Source organism: Martes martes (assembly GCF_963455335.1).
Source record: "Martes martes genome assembly, chromosome: 8".
Lineage (NCBI taxonomy): Eukaryota > Metazoa > Chordata > Mammalia > Carnivora > Mustelidae > Martes > Martes martes.
Window position 1 is genome coordinate 96987451 of NC_137895.1, and position 14918 is coordinate 97002368.

Below are 14918 nucleotides of genomic sequence, written 5' to 3' on the forward strand. Positions count from 1 at the left end.
AATAAGACCTGAATCTATAAAACTCCTAGAAGACATCTTAGTGGAAAAGCATCAGGCAATGATTTCTTGACTATGACACCAAAGCATACGTGGATGAAAGCAGTAATAGACAAATGGTGCTGCATCAAAAAAAGTTTATTATGTACAGTAAGGGAAACAACAGAGTGAAAACCGGATACAGAATGGAAGAAAATATTTTTAATGTTCTTTGGAATTATCAGATCTACACTCCATTATTAAAAATACTGAGTGCTAGTTGTATTTCAATTTCAGACTTTCAAACCTTTGAAAAGTAATATGGTGCATATGCCACCTATTATTTTCATACACCTATGGATCTAGGGAGACTCTCTTTTTTTTTTTTTTTTTCAAAGATTTTATGCATTTATTTAACACAGGGAGAGAGATCACAAGTAGGCAGAGAGGCAGGCAGAGAGAGAGGGGGAAGCAGGCTCCCCGCTGTGCAGAAAGCCCGATGCAGGACTCGATCCCAGGACCCCGAGATCATGACCTGAGCTGAAGGCCGAGGCCCAACCCACTGAGCCACCCAGGTGCCCCTAGGGAGACTTTCTTAATCAAACACATTAATATTCAGCAAATATTCACCCTGAGTAGGATAAAGGACTATAAATAGTTTCATATCAGTTAGGCTAGATTGCCCTCAAGTGAATTATAAAATGATTTTTAAATTTTCAGAGTTTTTGGAATTTCAGATTTTCTGATAAGGGATTATAAAGCTATATTTTGAAATCCTTAAAATAATGGTTCTTGAATAAATTAAAAATAATTTATTGATTGCTAACCTAGCAAATAAAAGAAAAATGATCTTTAAAAATGAAATGCGTGGGGGCGACTGAGTGGCCCAGTGGGTTGAAGCCTCTGCCCTCGGCTCGGGTCATGATCTCAGGGTCCTGGGATCAAGCCCCGCATCGGGCTCTCTGCTCGGCGGGGAGCCTGCTTCTCCCTCTCTCTGCCTGGCTCTGCTCTGTGATCTCTGTCTGTCAGATAAATAAATAAAATCTTAAAAAAAAAAAAATGAAATGCGTGGCTGCGCTGAGCCAGCTTTGGGTGCTCTGCACACCAGGTCTCCTCCTCTTCCTGTTCTTGTTAGCTATGGCGGCCATGAAGACCCTGAACCCCAAGGCCCAGGTGGCCCAAGCCCAGGCAGCACTGGCAGTTAATCAGTGTGGCCCAGGAACTACAGGACATCCTGAGGTCAAACTTGGGGCCTAAGAGCACTGTGAAGATAGATGCCTGTTTCTGGTGCTAAAGATATCAAACTTACTGAAGATAGCCATGCGCTGTTCCATGAAATGCAAATTCAACACCCAGCAGCCTCCTTAATAGCAAAAGTGGCAACAGCCTAGGATGACATAACTGGTGATGATACCACTTCCAATGTCTTAATCACTGGAGACCTACTGAAACAGGCAGATCTCTACATTTGTGAAGATCTTCATCCCAGAATAATAACAGAAGGATTTGAAGCTGCAAAGGAAAAGGCAGTTCAGTTTTTGGAACAAGTCAAAATAAGCAAAGAGAAGGACAGAGAAACACAAATGTGACCATGGCCACACTTAAAATGTCTGCCTCCTAAAGTACATGCTGAACTTGCTGATGTCTTAACAGAGGCTGTAGTGAACTCTGTTTTGGCCATTAAAAGACAAGGTGAACCTATTGACCTTTTCATGGTTGAGAACATGGAAATGAAACAAATCTGAAGCTGATACAAGCTTAATCAGAAGTCTTGTTTTGGGGGCGCCTGGGTGGCTCAGTGGGTTAAAGCCTCTGCCTTCGGCTCAGGTCATGATCCCAGGGTCCTGGGATCGAGCCCCGCATTGGGCTCTCTGCTCAGCGGGGAGCCTGCTTCCTCCCCTCTCTCTCTCTGCCTGCCTCTCTGCCTACTTGTGATCTATGTCTGTCAAATAAAGAAATAAAATCTTTAAAAAAAAAAAAAAGAAGAAGTCTTGTTTTGGACCCTGGGGTGCGCATCCTGATGTGAAAAAAACAAATAGAAGATGCACACATCCTCACATGCAGTGTGTCATTAGAATATGAAAAAACAAGTGAATTTTGGCTTTTTTTTTCTACAAGAGTTCAGAAGGAGAGAAACTTGTAAAAGGTGAAAGAAAATTCATTGAAGATAGAGTTTAAAAATAATAGAACTGAAAAAGTCTGTATGATTCAAATAAAGCATTCAAAAGGGTATTGACCCCTTTTTCTTAGATGCTCTTGTGTAGAGCTGAAAGGAGAAATGTGGAAAGGCTGATTCTCGCTTGTGGTGGAGTAGCTCTAAATTCTTTTGATGATCTAAATCCTGATTTGGACATGCAGGACTTGTCTGTGAGTATACATTGGCAGAAGAGAAATTCACCTTTATTAAATTTTATTGAATCAGTCCATCATATTATTGGTCAAAGGACCAAATAAACACACACTCACTCAGAGACTCAATAAGGGATGGTTTGAGAGCTGTTAAAAATGCTATTGATGATGGCTGTGTAGTTCTAGGTGCTGGAGCAGTGGAGGTGGCAATAACAGAAGCCTTGGTTAAATATAAGCCCAGTGTAAAGGGCAGGGCCCAACTTGGAGTTCAAGCGTTTGCTGATAAATTGCTCATTATTCCCAAGGTTCTTGCTCAGAACTCTGGTTTTGACCTTCAGGAAACACTAAAGTTCAAGCAGAACATTCAAAATCAGGTCAGCTTGTGCGTGTGGACTTGAACACGGTTGAGCCAATGGTAGCAGGCAACGTAGGCATATGGGATAACTGTTATGTAAAAAATAGCTTTACACAGTCCTGTAGTGTGATTGCCACCAACATTCTCCTGGTTGATGAGATCACGAGAGCTGGAATATCTTTGAAAAGGTTGAATTGAAACTTCCCTTGTATCATCTGAATCATGAAGATTCTACAGAGTGATCCTAAGAATAGCTCTGGAATTTTTGTCCAAGCTTGCAGTGATTTTCAAAAGCATTTTCTTTTCCCATATGAAAAAAAGAGAGAACACTGACACCCAAAATCTGACATTCTGAAATTATAATTACAGTATTTTTTTAAATTATACTGCAGTGTACACATTAAGTAACAGGATGTTTTGCTTTAGCTTCAGTGTTATAAAAGTACCAAGTTAGATAAGTATATGTTATCTACCTTGTTATTAAATGTTCCTTGAAATACAAAACAATAACAACAAACCTACAGTTCACCTTTAATGAGTGGCTCTCTGTGTTTTTTTACCTTTTTTTTTTTTTAAGATTTTATTTATTTATTTGACAGAGAGAGAACACAAGTAGGCAAAGAGACAGGCAGGGAGAGAGGGGGAGAAGCAGGCTCCCCGCTGAGCAGAGAGCCCGATGCAGGGCTTGATCCCAGGACCCTGAGACCATGACCTGAGCCCAAGGCAGAGAGGCCTAACCCACTGAGCCACCCAGGTGCCCCTGTGTTTTTTTATCTTAGGTGAGGTTTTTTCATTAAAATTTTTTATGAGGCTATTAAGTATATTAATTACATTTTATTATTACTCCACTTAGAATAAGGGTAGAACTTAGTTGAAGAAGATATTGAAAGCACATGGTTAGAATCATGTAAATTTCTGGATTGATGAAGTTCTAGAAGTTAGAAATGTTTTCTTTGTGAATATTTTTGGTCTTTAGATCAGAACAACTGTTGTTTTTTCCTAGCTTATCTTTAGATTGTTATGTACTTGTTATAGCTTTAAATAATTTTTGAAATTTCAAAATTGCTTGTGCCCTGAAAAGTACCTTGAGTTCTAAGGATTTAGAGATCTTTTCTACTTAAAATGATTGATTTTTCACTTGAAAGATAAAACATTATATATTTTCTTTTGTCTTCTTCACTCTCTGCTAGCACAATACCATTTTTATTTACTTAAAGAACTGTAGCACTTGCTTCTATAAGAGAAAACACAGATTCTTACATAACACCTAACATCATACACATGCAGTAAATGTTGGTGAATGAAAGTACTGTTAAAAATGTGCTGAAGTAGGGACGCCTGGGTGGCTCAGTTGGTTAAGCGGCTGCCTTCGGCTCGGGTCATGATCCCGGCATCCTGGGATCGAGTCCCGCATCGGGCTCCTTGCTTGGCACGGAGCCTGCTTCTCCCTCTGCCTCTGCCTGTGCTCACTCATTCTCTCTCTCTCTCTGACAAATAAATAAATAAAGTCTTTTAAAAAAAAATGTGCTGAAGTAGTTAAGAGCTCCAGTCTTCACTGAATCACCCAGAGTAATAGGAAACCCAAATTTCAAAGCATGAAAAGTTAAGTATCTACTTAATATAAAATGTGCCTAAACCATGTAATAGAATGCCATAAATTGTCCAATGATAGTATATTAGAATACAAAAAAATTTTTTAATTAGCATCAATGTATGAAAAAACTCTCTGAAAAAGTAAAAGGAAATTCTCAATAAAGTCTGTATACCCAAAGTCTGTAGCAAACATTATATTGAGAAATTTTGAACACAAACTAAATAGGATTGGAAGTTAAAAAAAGAAAAAATACACTATTTGCATATAATACAGTCATCTGCTTAAAATCCAAAACCCATCTAAAACTAAAACCAAGAAAATTCAAGATTCTCTAAGACTAAATTTATAAAAATTAGGGGTGCCTGGGTGGCTGAGTTGGTTAAGCATCTGCCCTCAGCTCAGGTCATGATCCCAGGGTCCCAGGATCCAGCCCTATGTCTAGCTCCCTGTTCAGTGGGGAATCTGCTTCTCCCTCTGCCCCTCCCTGACTCATGCATGATCTCTCTCTTTCTCTCTCAAATAAATAAAATCTTTTAAAATTTTTATATAAATTAATGTTTTTATACCCAGAGGTCAGCAGCCTTTTTAATAAAGAACCAGGTAATATTTTCAGCTTGTGGGCCATGTGGTACCTGACTCAACTGTAACTCTACCAATATAGCTGCTTTCAGTCTATGACATTATGTCACCAAATGGGTGTGGCTGTGTTCCAGTAAAACTTTATTTATAAAAAAATGAGGCAAACTGGAATTAGCTTGTGAGCCATATTCTGACCCCTCCTATATACCATTAGTAACCTACTTAGAAATTAACCTGATTAGGAATGTATAAAACCGCCATGGGAAATAACTAATTTTATTAAAAAACAGAAGATTATCATGTACTATATGCCTTAACCTGGTGATGCCTATTTCTCTAAATCTAACATGTCACTGTCTCCTATTAAAAATTCTATCCGGGGGACACCTGGGTGGCTCAGTCAGTTAAGCGGCTGCCTTCTGCTCAGGTCATGATCCCAGGATCGTGGGACTCACTGCTCAGCGGGGAGCCTGCTTCTCCCTCTCCCTCTGCTGTTCCCCCTGCTTGAACTCCGTCTCTGTCAAATAATTATAATCTTTAAAAAAAAAATTCTATCTTGACTTTTTTTTTTTTTTTTTTGGAGAAACTTCACAAATTCATTCTAAAATTAACATTTACCAGTAAAGGTCCAGGATTAGCTAAGTCACTTTTAATAAAGAAGAGGAAGCAAGAACTGGACCTATTAGATAGTGAGGATTACTACATTGTTATAATAATGAAACAGTATGATGCTAGCAAAAGAAAGACAAATACACTGGAATAAATTAATGAGCTCAAAAAATATCTCATGTATATATGAGAACTTGATTAAGTGGCACCACTAGGCAGTGAGAAACAGATTGCTTAAAGCAGATAGGTTTTAGATTTTATTAGGAGAACTAGCTATTTGTAGGAAAAAACAATCACCACCTTACATGTGATACACCCAAAAAATGTAAAATTTTGGGGCGCCTGGGTGGCTCATTCTTTCTTTCTTTTTTTTTTTTTTTAAAGATTTTATTTATTTATTTATTTGACAGAGAGAGAGAGAGAAAGAGGAAACACAAGCAGGGGGAATGGCAAAGGGAGAAGCAGGCTTCCAGCGGAGCAGGGAGTCCAATGTGGGGCTAGATCCCAGGACCCTAGGATGATAACCTGAGCCAAAGGCAGATGCTTAATGACTGAGCCACCCACGGACCCCCTGGGTGGCACATTCTGTTGAGCATCCACATCTTGGTTTCAGCTCAGGTCGTGACCTTAGAGGATCAGCCCTGCATTGGACTGCTCACTCAGCAGGGACTCTGCTTAAGGATTCTCTACCTCTTCCCCTCCCCAACTCATGCGGGACAGCTTGCACCCTTTCTCTAAAATAAATAAGTAAGTCTTTAAAAAAGAAAGAAAGAAACATAAAACTTTAAACCCCATAAGAAATTTCAGAGAACATCTATGTTTTAGGGACAGAGAACATAATGTGAAAATTAGTGGGTTTGATTACATCAAAATTAAGTATTTCTGTTATGGGAGCCATACATGAAGTGAATGGTCAGATGTCAGTTTTTTAATATCTAAAACCTACATGACAATAATACCTATAATGTAGAAAGAACTGCTGTACATTAACAGAAAAACAAAGCAGAAATCTTTTTTTTTCTTATTAAAGTCCATACTTTATTTAGATTTGACCAGTTTTCTTAATGTCCTTTTTCCACTTCAGGACCACATTACATTTACTTGTCATGTCTCTTTACACTCCTTTAGACTGACAATTTTCTCAGCCTTTTCCTGCTTTTGATGACCTCGACAATTTGTTTTTGTCTCCAGCTGTCCTTAAGCTTTATTAAAAACTTTCATGTACTAATGAAATAAAAAATGCAATGATACCATTTTATCTATGATATTAATGAATTTTAAAATTAAAAAATTCCATTTTGATGATTCCAGTATAATACCATCTATATTTTGCTTGACTCTTTAGGGTAGCTTATATCTGTACTTGATATGCTTCATGTATAGCTCAATTTCTTTAAGCAGAAATCTTTTTTTAAAAAAATAAGTGAAAGGGGGCACCTGGGTGACTCAGTCCATTGAGTCCGACTCCTGGTTTTGGCTCAGGTCATGATCTCAGAGTGGTGAGATTGAGCCCAGCGTGGGGCGCCATTCTGGGCATGGATCCCTCTTAAAATTCTTTCTCTCCCTCTTCTCTGCCCCTCCATCCCAAAAAAGGAAAGAGAAAAATGAATGGTGGTATGCTGTAGAACACCAGTGCAGCAGGTAGAAGTAAAAATGGTGAGATTTTTATAACTGGAAAAAGTTAAAATACACAGTTGAGAGAAAAGAAAAAAAATGAGATTTTAATTCAGTACTATTTAGGTAAATTTAAAACAGAACACATTACACGAAAATATATTTAAGAACATAAAGAAAACACAGTACAAGAAAATAGGAATACAGATTAGAAAACTTTAAGGAATTATTGCTTATTTATATGTTTGTAAGTAAAGTAAGGATGCACATTCTTTTTTTCTGGATGAATGCCAGCTTAAAAAAGTAGAATTCTGTGTATTTATTGAAGTCACGTTATAAGCACTTGTAACTTAGACAAATTCAACTCCTGCAGAGGGCTTATAATCTTAGGCCCTCAAGAAGGAAATTTCAAGGTACTAATATATAGAATGTTCTGTTTTATAAACTCAAAATTGCTATTTTATCTGTCAGGATATAACCCCTGGTCCTCAACATGGTATAAAGATACTAGTTCTAGTAAACATCACTAACCTGGGATTTGTCCAGTGCTTCTATTGCTTACTACATAACCGGTTCCTACATAGGGTATCAAAAGTTGAGGGAAAACATTACAAGTTGTAATATGGTGATAAAAGGAAGAATCACCTGTTGACTTTGTTAAAAATGGTTTCCTAGGCCCCATCACCAGAATTTCTGATTTGGTAACACTGGGTGGAGTGGAGCTCCTGAATTAATGGTTCTAGTAAGTTCCCAGGTGATTCTCAAGCTTTTGGTATTGGGATCACATTTTGAGAAATTTTGTAGGTAATGTTTCTTAATATTTACTGTGTGGATCACCATAGTATGAACAGAATATAAAGATAAATCTTTATATTGGGTCCAGGTGCATTTTTAGGTGCTGCTTATGAACAAGAAAATACTGGTATGATAGGTATATGTTTCCTGAAACAGGAATGTCCTGAGCCCATTTTTATCAGAATGGAGACCATATATTCTTAGCTAAAGCTGAATTTTTGTGCCACTTGATTGAGAAGGAATGCTAAATATTGAATGTTACGGGTAAAATATAATTTTGTTTGAAACATGTAATCCTGTAGTTACAAAAATGCATATATCTTGAAACAACCCATAATCTGTATTGGAAATCTGAAGCTACCTAAAAAATACTCGAGAGTTTTCTGTCTGGATTTTTCTGCTAGATACCAAGATGTGATTTGAAAATTACATCTTTATATTCATGTTATGTTTTTAAAATATTCAAGTGCTTAGTTTTTAAAATATTCAAGTGCTTAGTTTTTTTTTGAATATTTTTAAAATATTTTTAAAATATTCAAGTGCTTAGTTTTTTCAGAACTTGCATTTCTTATCTAGTTTTTCTGATTTCTTGAACTCTCAAAACATAGTGTTTTGCAGTAATATCTTAAAAAAGTTTTATCCCAAGGTTTTCTGTTCTGTTAAATTTGACCATTTATTTTCCAAAGATGTTGGCATCAGGTACATAGTGTGATTATTCAGTGGGAGAGATATGGCTAGTTAAATCTTGTATTTCTAAAAAATTATAATAATTATAATAATTATAATTATATTTATAATATAATCATATATAATTATATTATAATTATAATTATAATTATAATTATTTAAAATATAATAATTAATAATTGTAAAAGCACAGAGATTCCTAAGAGAGGAGAAACCTAATCACTAGATTATACCTCTTATTTTCCGGAGTTTGTTGAATGTTAACACTTTATTCCCTAGCCGTAGCTTCTGAGACACAACTCTATTAAATTTTGACTAAGTTGTACAATTAATTTTTTTTCTATATGGTTGTATTTAGGTATAGTTATTTTAAAGGATGGCTTTGATATTATTAATATTAAAGAAAAAATCTAAATTACTCTTATGAGAATAGCACAAGAAATGGATTTAATTCAGATATTTTCATTAGTTGTTCAAAAATACTGACAAAAGACATGTGGTTAAGTATCTGGTGAATAAAAGTTAAAGGTCATTGATGATTGTGAAAAGGCAGTTTTCATGGGCTAGAAAACATCTAGAGAAGAATCTAAAATTAACAACATAAGGCATGAGAGGCCAAAAATAATCAAATGGAAAACTAAGCTAGTAGTTCTTACTCATACATTGTCTCTTTGCCATCTGTGTCATTCCGATTAACAAAATTCCAAATTGGTGACCAAAACGCTAAGTATAAACTAAATCTGGTACCTTATTAGTTTTTATTACAGCACTGTGTCCCTGAGTGCTCTGCTTGGCAAGAGGGAGCACTTATAAATAAAACTATTGCATATTTCTTTTTGCTCAAGATAAATAATAAAAGCATGTAGGTGACTCCACAATATTCTGGTTTTGTTTTTTACACCATCTGTTTCAGTTCTGTATTCGCTTAAATACATTCAGAAAAACCTAATGTATACTTCTTTAGAATTTTCTTAAGAATGATTAAACCCAGTTTGCATATGTAATTAGAAGGTTAACTCTATAAATGGATTCAGAAATGGTGCATAGAGCTATTTGATTGAAAATTCCTAAATTACGTACTAGGAAACTCTTACTAAAGTAAAGTATTGGTTTCATTTTAACAAATTGTACTGAGTTTAAATTTAACAATTATGCAATTTAACAAATTGTACTGAGACTTTTTACGTATTTATAGGAATAATAGTTTCTGCTTATTTGAAACAGTAGATTTGGTTATTGCAGGGTTTTTTGGGTACTAAACAAGCTTTATTTATCATAGTTCACAGAAAATGTGTTATCAGTTTTAATCTTGTTCAAACATGAAGTTGGGGATTGAGTGATTTGAGTTTGTGGGAGTTGAGAGAGGGCTCATAAACCAGCTTTTGATACCTTATAATTCATTTATATTCACATATTTTAAATTAATAATGTCTTCAATTTAAAATGCAACCTTATGAACCATAAATCTAAGGTAATATTCCCCAAAATCTATAATTTGTTATAATTTTTAAAGGCATTATAAATTTTCTTTCATACTTTATTATCACTTTATCTTGTTCTTATTTTTCTCCTTAAGAAAAAGATGTAGAATGACTTTGTCTGCGACTCTAAATTAAGGTAATGGAACAGCCAAACAAAACGGCCTAGGATGTAGTTGAAGATAGGGAACCAAAATTTGGAGGCTAATAACTGCAGATGTGGAGTTATATTCCTAGAAATGAGAAATTTAAACATATATGAATTATCTAATCAAAAATGTAAAGAACTATATACTATAAGAGTGTTGTGAAGTAATGACATAAAACGAAGAGATCAAAGAGAAAGAATACTCCCGAACATTCGGGAAAACTTGGAACCCATTGTGTCAGAGAGGCCAAGGGAAAAAGCTTTTAGAAGAAAGGGAATGGTCAACATTGCTAAAATGATCCAGAGACTGGTGGGAGAAGAGAAAGCTTCCACATACTTGACAAGTGGAAACTTGTACTGGGAATGAGAAATAGATTATAGGAAAAGAGGAATTGAATAATCAGAAAAAGGAACAAGTGGTACAGATCACTCATCTTGTAATGTAGTGAAAGAAGGAAGGTAAGTACCCAGAAGGGGGTACTTTGGAAAGGCAGGATTCCTAGAGAGGGAGAGAAACTGCTTTATATATAAATTTTTTTGTTGTCATTTGAATGTATACCTCCTTTCTTAGGTATTTGTCACCTAAAGATAGGCATCATAATAATGTTAGAAGGAAGTTCCTGTGTGCTGCCATTTACCAAATAAACTGCTTTTTTCTGGTTATTTTGGCTATCCAAACTCCAAATCCTTTTTGGAAAGGCTTGCACATCAATACACTCCCTGTGACTTGAGGTTTCTCATTTTAATATTCATTAAGATCCTGAGTCTTTATACACACTCCTTTGAAATGCTGAAAATGCACATGGATTAAATAAATCTTTTCTTCATCTAAACAGTGTACCAATTTCGTGTTGTGGAAAGATAATATATAATCTAGTACCTGTACTATGTCTCCCAAGTTTTGTCAAACAGAGCATGGCCACAGTTGAGTTCAGTAACTAGTGTTAGATTTGACATTTAAAAGCCATATCCAGATTTAATTGAAGTTAGGAAATTAAGACAGCATATTTCATGCATAAATATAATTTAAGTTTACAGTTCTTATATAGATGCTTGATATGCACAGGTACTGACAAATAATTATTGGATATTTTGTTGTTTTTCCCTGGTTTGATCCAAAAAGGATTTGAGCAATTTGCAGTAATACATATGAGTCAAGGTTAATGATATGAATAGATACAGAAATCCCTCAAATGTAAAATAAACTTAGTCACTGTAAGGTGAAACTAGAGGAGAAGTTAGCTGTCAGGAGCAAGTAAGGGCTTTTGAAGTTATCAAAATTGATCTGCAAATGTATGGACTTGTTTTGGGTCCTGATTCAAATCAACCAACTGGGGAGGAAAGATATTTTGAGACGGTTGGGGGAAAAGGTGAACATGAACAGAGTATTCAACTGGGACTGACAGTGGTATCAAAAAAGATCTGCTACCTGTTAGGGATATATATTGTAATTTTTTTGTTTGTTTCAAGTTTTATTTAAATTCCAGTTATCGTAAAGTGTAATATTAGTTTCAGGAATAGAATTCAGAGATTAATCACTTACATATATAACACCCAGTGTTCATCACAACAAGTGCGCTGCTTAATACCCATCACCCATTTAGTCCATCCCACCACCTACCTTCCCTCCAGCGACTCTGTTTGTTCTCTGTAGTTGTCTGTTTTATGGTTTGCCTCTCTTTTTTTCCCCTATGTTCATCTATTTTGTTTATTAAATTCCACATATGAGTGAAATCATGTGGTATTTGTCTTTCTCTGACTTATTTCACTTAGCATAAAACCCCCTAGCTCTAGCCATATCATTGCCAATCACAAGATTTCATTTTTATGGCTGAGCAATATTCCATTATATATTTATATATATTTATTTATATATATGGAATATATATATATATACAGGTGAATATAAATTTTATATATATATGTATATAGAGAGAAAATATATATATACAGGTGAAATTATAAATGTATAGGATTTGCTTTAAAATAGTCCAGCAAAAACATGGGGAGAGGGCGGTCAAGGAAATAAAAATAAAACGAAAGTGGCAGGATGTTAATAATTTTTGAAGCTGAGTGTCTGGTACTGGGTACATGAGGACTTGTGTAAGTTTGGAAATTTCTTTAATAGGTTGAAAATAAAAATGGGTTGCACAGGGGCGCCTGGGTGGCTCAGTCAGTTAGTGCCTCTGCCTATGGCTCAGGTCGTGATCTCAGGGTCCTGGGATCGAGCCCCACATCGGGCTTTCTGCTTGACGGGGAGCCTGCTTCTTTCCCTCTCTGCCTGCCTCTCTGCCTACTTGTGATCTCTGTCTGTCAAATAAATAAATAAAATCTTCAAAAAAAAAAAATGGGTTGCACATTTGGTACTGGGATTCATAATGGCTGAAGAAAAGTAACTAATTTTATTTTTAAAAATATTTGTTTATAAATAATACTGAAACTCATTTTGGTATAAATAATACTTTTGTGAAAAATAATCTTCAAAACAAAAAAAATGTACTGAGAAGAGTAGAATTGTTTTACATTTTTGAAATTTCTTTAGTATCTGACTAAACAGAAGACAAATTCTCATATGTGCTTCTGCATTCAGTTTATTGTGATATATTGTTTGGATTGAAGTGCATAAATAAAACTCAGTTTCATGCAGATACGTAGTTAGAACATGGAGAGGTATTTTCAGATAATTGATACCACATCAGAACTTGACTAGCAGTGGTTTAATGATGAAAGTTTAATTGCAATGTGGAATCTGAAACTACATCAGTGAACTTTTAATACTATTATGTTAAAATCTATCATGTGTATTTGATGCAGTTGGAAAAATATTGATTCACTAAGTTATGCAGATATTCCAAATATTGACATATTTCATCAGATAGTATCTTCTTCATCATACAGTATTTTTTAATCACATTTCTTAAAACATCACCAATCTTACAAGCAAAGTCTTTAAATAGTGGGAAGCTATCAAACCTCACAGTGGCAAAGTCAGGTTTTCCAGAATTCTCTTTTTTGTTTGATCACTTGAATGTTATCATGGGCAGCAAATACTTTCAGTTTTTTTCCTTGAAGTTACAGTCTTCCTTCATTTATTTTTGAGATGTCTGCCAGATAGCCTTTATGTGGAAGAGTGATGCAGTGAAAAGAGGGCTAGTTCTGCTTGATTCGAATATTTACACAAGTGTTTTTCCTCATGACAATCATGTTACTTCAGGATAGAACGGATGTGCTTTATGCAAACTTCCCAGTTTGTCACATAATATTAAAAAGAAGTATATTTAAGGGTTAGGATTTAATAAAATCAATTTTTTTTATCTTTTTAAGATGGATATTCTTAAGTGAAACTGTTTTCTTCACTGTAAGGAGACAGTGAAGAATACAGTGACTCTAGTATATAATTTGATGCTGCTGCTTTAACTCAGGCTAAGGTATCAGCAGTTTTACCCACCATTGTTTTTGCACTATCATTGCAAATCCCACCCAGTGAAAAGGTCAACTAACACTTAACTAACACCTTTATATTATTATGCAAATAGTTTTGACCTCTTAGATGGGCTCACCAAAAGAATCACAGGGCCTTCTAAGGGTCCACTGACTGTTCTTTGAGAACCACTTCCTAAACATCCAAGACATTTTGCCCTTGCCTACCCTGTGGTCTTTGCCCCAGCCTTTATTAATTTTATTAATGTGGTCTCCTAAATGATCTCTCAGTCTCCTTTCTCTTTCTCAAGAATTACCTTTCTAGAGTACAAATCTGATTGTGTAGTTAGCCTTTTAAACTCTTTCAACATGCCCAGTACAATGGAATAAGATCTACTGAATTCTTTATAGAACATAAAAGTTCATTTATTATCATGCCTACCTTCTTAATTTCTGTTCTTGTCACTACATGTTTCCTACTCTTTTTTTTTTTTTTTTTTTTTTTTTTTATTTATTTGTCAGAGAGAGAGAGGAGCGAGAGTGAGCACAAGTAGACAGAGTGGCAGGCAGAGGCAGAGGGAGAAGCAGGCTCCCTGCCGAGCAAGGAGCCCGATGTGGGACTCGATCCCAGGACGCTGGGATCATGACCTGAGCCGAAGGCAGCTGCTTAACCAACTGAGCCACCCAGGCGTCCCTGTTTCCTACTCTTTAAGCCAAACTGAATTTATTGATAATTCCCTGAACACATCTTCATTTCTACAGTCCCATACATTTGCATGTGCTGTTCCTTCCACCTGGAATACTCTCACTTCCAGTTTCCACCTGTCCCTCCAACTCTGTACATCATTTTAAATCACCTCATGTTACTACCCACAAAACTTTATATTTTAGTTTTAAATTTTCTATAGGACTTTTAACTGTTTTATAGTTATTTTGCTTATGTCTCCCACTGTTTTATAGTTATTTTGCTTATGTCTCCCATTAGATTGTGAGCTGTTTGATGTCAGGAACTGTGTCTGTCCTTGTATTCCTAGTACTTACCAAGGGCAAGGCATATAGTAGTCATTTAATAAATGTTTGAGTATTTCAGTGAATTTCATAGGAACTTCTAACACTGTCCTTGGATAGAGTTGCTAATGGATAGTAAAAAGGCCACAAATGGGCAGAAAAAGGGGGGGAAAATATATATATATATATATATATGCCTGAGCCACTTTATTGAATAACGTGATGAATCTCTATTTCCATAAATTTGACTATAATTAAAATTCAAGAGAACATTTCAGTTTATTTCTGCTTCTGAAAAGATGAAGT

At 35.5% G+C, this 14918-nt stretch overlaps 1 protein-coding gene and 1 pseudogene across 5 annotated transcripts in view; both read left to right on the top strand.

The window, feature by feature from the left end:
* Window positions 1–14918, top strand: part of USP15 (ubiquitin specific peptidase 15) — a 116149-nt gene that overhangs the window by 52288 nt on the left and 48943 nt on the right. The gene's annotated exons all lie outside the window — the stretch shown is intronic.
* Window positions 1114–2878, top strand: LOC308348006 (T-complex protein 1 subunit zeta-like; annotated as a pseudogene). Its single transcript has 2 exons — window positions 1114–1766; window positions 1960–2878. The product of its transcript is annotated as a T-complex protein 1 subunit zeta-like (transcript).